The 5,543-nt window shown below is 40.1% G+C and overlaps 1 long non-coding RNA gene across 1 annotated transcript; it reads right to left on the reverse strand.

The window, feature by feature from the left end:
- Positions 1 to 2,258: 2,258 nt before the first annotated feature.
- Positions 2,259 to 3,662, reverse strand: LOC128440718 (uncharacterized). The gene is made up of 2 exons (XR_008338563.1): positions 3,556 to 3,662; positions 2,259 to 3,147 (listed from the first exon to the last, which is right to left on the reverse strand). It is a non-coding gene; the product is annotated as an uncharacterized LOC128440718 (long non-coding RNA).
- Positions 3,663 to 5,543: the final 1,881 nt, after the last annotated feature.

Here is a 5,543-nt window from a genome sequence, read left to right on the forward strand (position 1 = left end):
ATGTTTCTCTTGAGCACATGGAAATTACCTTCAGCTTCCACTTACTGTCACCTGAACCATACTGTTATTTCTGTATCTACAGTGACTTTTAGGAAAACATATACTAGAGGGCAATGTATAAACATTAATACATCTTATTTATATAGAGCTTTTCAAGAAGTGCAAGTACTAAACTGAGGGAAAGCTAATACAAACAATATATATATATCTTATTTCCATGTGCCAGGACAGCCTCACACTTGGATATAAACCAATTTTAGAATACATTTGCTTATACTGGAGATCTTTTAAATTAATGTCCCAGAAATGATTTCTGATGGAAAACCCCTGCCTTATTCATTGTAGTATTAATGTGTTTGAATAAGTCAGGCCGCTGATTATCAGCTACGGATTAAAGTCAAACAGATATTGCTAGCCTCTGTGTTGATTTCTTTAATGTTAAGAATGTTTCTCATAAGACCTTATCAGATTGCATTGTGAAACATCTGGGTCACCTAATTTTAGTGTAAAGAAGAAGGTGAACTCTTGACTTATGACTAATTTTGCACTGAAACACAAACTTGATGTTACACATCTTAAACAATATGATATGGGCGCCACTTAGACAACCAGACCTGTGTGCTTTGCTGTGACTATAAATGACTGGAACCTCAGATAAAGAAAGTTATTTTCTGACTTCCATAACTGAGGCATTCTCTACAGAATGTAATGTGCCCATTCTTCTTCAGATCCATTGAATCATTGTGTGTTTATGTTGCTTAAAGCAGAGCATTCACTGCTTTAATGTAATCAGCATCTTATCTGACAATATCATGGTGTAGAAGTGCAAGGAAATACCATTATGTTATGATCAATGTCATTTATTGTGCACAAACATTATATTAAGGCATCTGCTGGAAATGTTATGATCAACAATTCTCATGCAAAAAATACTTTAAAAACTACACAAATAGTGTTTTGGAGAGGGGGGTTTCAGAGGGAGGGGGCAGCTCTGGAGAAAGGTCTGTCAATCCAGGTCTGCTGCTTGGTGTGATGGAGACATGAGGTTAGCATCAGGAGCGGAGGCTGCAGGAGGGACCGTGGAGCTGAGGCACACCTGTACTGCTTCTCTTGAGAAGAACTGAAGGACACAAACAAACCATAGTGTTAAATTATGAAGATGGTTCCCTCTGATTTTTTTTTAACATAAACGTCAGACAGGCCACTAAAAACTAAAAATGCTGAAGCTAACAGCTACCACACAGCAAGCTAATGCCTTCCTAAGGCTGCCAGGGAGTAGCATGAGTAGCATTGTAGCAAGAGAGTGTAGCTAATCACAGCCCTCACAGTTCTTCATCAGTGGAGAAGTACCTCGCCATGTTTTCATCTTCAGAGAAGTCATCCAAAGACTGTGCTGCTGTTCCAGAATATGTCAGGCCCGCTGCAGCCTGCTGGGCTTGAACTCTGAGCACGCAGAGTAGGCCCTCACGTCCCGTCTCAGTAAATGCATCAGTACTGCCTGAGAATATATGATAAAAGACAAAAACGTCTCAATTGTGCGTTTGTGTGTATGTATACATACACACATACAAGGCTTTCTTTTCTACAGAAATATTTTTCCTGAGTTGATGACTCTGCTTATTGCCATCTAGAATGTGAAACCAAATATATTTTTTGGTGTACCCATACAAGATGTCCAATGTAACACCAATAAAATCCAATCTACTACACTACGGTTTTAATGCCTCTGCAATAGCGAGTCGCCGGAGGCATAACTGCATGTTTTCGGATTGTCTAACTTTGTATTTGTCTTAAAGTAAAAAGGTCAAGGCCACACTGACCTCATCTTATGGTTTCAGTTGTCAAGAGATACAGTGTCATTTATATGAGAGAAAATATGTAGAAATATGTAGACGGACACTGCTCTGGTTAGCGGAGTCATACAACGCAGTGCGATAATTCTAGTGTAGTTTTTTTGTAATAAATGGGTTATCTATTTTTACAATCTACAAAAAGTTATCTATACATTTGGTCACAGAATGTTACACAAATAAATTGGCATTAAAGTTGGCATCTTGCTGTCTCACCAGTCTGACGATGCAGCTGAAGCGTCCATCAAGGGCTTTCTGCAGGTAATTTGGATTGTTTGTTTCTTTTGACGAGGAGAATAACATGAATTCATACCGATATCAGTTTACAATCAAACCTTTTTGTGTTGACCTTGTTTAAACAGAGTCAAAGGACATTGTACAACAATGACACATATTTTTCCACAGTACCTGTCGTTCACTACTGAACTTCTGACACCCATTACTGGACTGTGTCTTCCTGTAGAGTGGTGATGTTCTCAACGTTCTTTTCACAGTCTGTCAAAACAAAATTAGAGTTACAAATGTTAATGCCCCACAACCCATTGCAGATACGGTTGTATTTGCACACCACATCGGATCAAAACAAAACTGCAGTCTGTGAAACAAGCAGTTTTGGTAGATATAAGGGAAATGCTAATATTTCTACATGAAACATATTCAGTCCCTTAAGCAAAATAACAATGATGGCAGGCCGCAACCTCGATGCCTTCGTCTGCTTTGCTTACAGACTAGTTTGCGGAGTCTCGTGCTGCCGCCCACTGACCGATACATCATCGCTCTTTTCTGAAACTAATGAAGGCAAATTCACACATGTAGACAGAAATAAACAGTATAAATTAAAAGGTGTAAATATTGCTAACATTATGTTTGATGGGGGTCATCATTATACATAACAGAGAAAAACTCTGCACATGTATTCCTTCAATTTACTTGCCTTCCTGTGGAAAAAGTTGTTTTCCTAGTTAAACAATCACAGCAGGGAAGCATGATTGATCAAAATTCTTTCAGTGTGATATTAACTTGTATTTCAGCAAGTGTACTTTGGGGATTTAATAAAAATGTATATTTGGCAAATTATATAAAATGTTTTTTCTGGTATGTAACTTAAAAGTACCTCTTTAATGGTAGGATCATTTCTCTCCCTCATCTTCCTCGTGGTACGTGGATGATGGTAGTGGGCTCAACCCGGCTTCTCTTTCTCTCCAGGCTGCCCTTCCTGCTCTTCATCAAGCAAAACAAACTGTTTGGTCCAAGTTGTTGACGTTAATGAAACTCCTGTAGCTTCACTTGGATCCTCCTTGATTAAAAAACAGAACATAGCAATTGTTTTATAAAATGAATCGCAACTCCATAACATGGAAACATTATTGTCATAGTGCATACTATACATTAAACCAAATTGACCTGATATTGTGGAGTAATGGTAGACAAATACACTCCTTATTAATCTAAAGCATTCATAAATCAAATTCATGTTTATATTTATATTGTAGCGTCCCTCAATGATGAGCTAAGCGTCTTGAACTGCTTTCAACAACCACGTATTCACCTCCCAGGTAGCACAGGCTACCGTGGGCTGAAGCATGTGGCTAACAATGGCGTATTAGCTGATGAACAGCGTCCATAGTGTGGATTGACGGACTCTCTCCGCACTCGGACTGTAAACCTAGATCGTAACGATCTTTAAAAACAATAAACTACTTACCTGACAGAAGGAAGATGACATCGTGGTCTTCCAAGCGCGCCGTGTTTATGACGCAGCCCCGAGTTAAAGGGCTGGTTGTTTACAAATAGGGTTTTTACGACAGCCACACGTCATGTCCGCTCGCGCACTCGGTCCGCTCGCGCACTCGGTCCGCTCGCGCACTCGGGCCGCTCGGCTCGCGGACTCGGGCCGGTCGCGCACTCGGGCCGGCCTCGGTATAAACAGACTCGCATGATCCTTCTCATTAGAGATGTAATCTAGCCTCAAATATTACTATTATATAACATGAATAACATTCACGATCACTGAAGGACACTACGCAGGGACTGTGATTTAAACACCAAGCTGCGCCCGTGGTGCCATGGCAACCATCATAGCAACGATAAAAACATGCGTGATAACTATTAAAATATTTATCATAAGCACGAACTGGCTGAAGACTGTGGAAGCAAAGACCACATTTCTCGCTAGAAATGGTGTCAGAATGTATTTTTATGCCCAAACTAAGTTACAAAATTATATTTTTATCTGAAAAAACAAGGAATCTCCGCCATGTTTTCCTCTCCGCAGACGGGAGCTTGAGAGTCACGTGACGTGAGAACACGCCAATGCAAAACAATGGGAGGACTAAATGTTACCATCTCACAATCTGAGAGGCCAGATTGTGAGATGGTAACGTCGGTCCAAGTGGACCAACGTTGCCATTGAACATTTTCTGATGAGACTGGGTTGTGTGAACACATCATCTCAGGAACGCTGTGAGGGAATTTCCTCAAATTTGGTATCAAAGTTGCAAAAAAATGTGTACAACTGCAGGGTGGTTATACTAGTTTGGGGCATAGTTTTAAAGTGAAGCATCAGATTACCCTTTGAGAAAAACTGCTGAAGAGGGGGATTGGAAGGGGAAAAAAAGAAAGCCAATAAAGGAGAGGAAAGGAAGAGAAAGTCAAAGAGAAGAAGGCATGACAGGTGAGGAGAGGACAAGAGGGGAAAGAGGAGAGAAATCAAGAGCTTCTAATTGAGAGGTGAAGAGAAGGGAAATCAAGGGAGTAAGAAGAGTGTAAATGTTTGTTTTATTGCAACAGCAGCTCTTATCTAACCCTGTGAACACACAAACACAGCACACATTTTGTTTTCTTTAGTGTTAGATAATACAACAGAATAATCAGCAGGTATCTGCCTCCTCTCACTGGCCTCTGGATGAGAATAAAACAATGTATGACATGGTGTTCCTCCTCCATCCTTCCCACTGTTGTTCCCCCCTCCCTCCCTGTTCCTTCTCTCTATACTCCCACCATCCTTCTATCATTACTCCATATCTCCCTCCATCTTCCCTGCATCCCTCCCGCCCTCCAATCTCACTTCCACCCACCTTCCTTCATCCTTCCATCGCTACACTCCAGTCCTCACCTCCGTCACTGCCTCTCGCTCGCCTTTGCTTCCTTCTTATGACTCCCCTCTATACCTTCATATTTTACTCTACCATCCATCTAAGGTTCTTTATCTTCTCATCTCAAATGTCAGTGAACCATTTACACACACACACTGATGCAACAGAGTAGAAGAGAAAACAAAACATCTTCCCACAGATGAGTTTTAGTTATATAAATGTTTTCTTTGACCATTTTTTATTTTCATCATGGCTTCACACTAATTATATCATGTAGAGAAACGAGGAGATTGATGTGAACTGCAGCAACCCAAATTCATCAACACTCTGATTTAATTTGTCTTAGTTTTAACTAGAAAATCTGCATTAAGAAAATTGAGAAAGAAAATATGTTCCCATTGTTACAGCTGCATTTCTCAAAGGTATCTTATTTAATTTAATAGAGCTATCGGGCTATATCATTTCTTCTCTTTGTGGGAACCATGGCAATTTACAAAAATGGCTTTGAGGAAAGAAACTGAGTTGCAAAAGTGTAACTCATCAGCAGTTGTATGCAATATTGGTTTCTAACCCATAACAAAGTTGAATCGAATGCATA

Source organism: Pleuronectes platessa, chromosome 5 (assembly GCF_947347685.1).
Source record: "Pleuronectes platessa chromosome 5, fPlePla1.1, whole genome shotgun sequence".
NCBI classification, from domain to species: Eukaryota; Metazoa; Chordata; class Actinopteri; order Pleuronectiformes; family Pleuronectidae; genus Pleuronectes; species Pleuronectes platessa.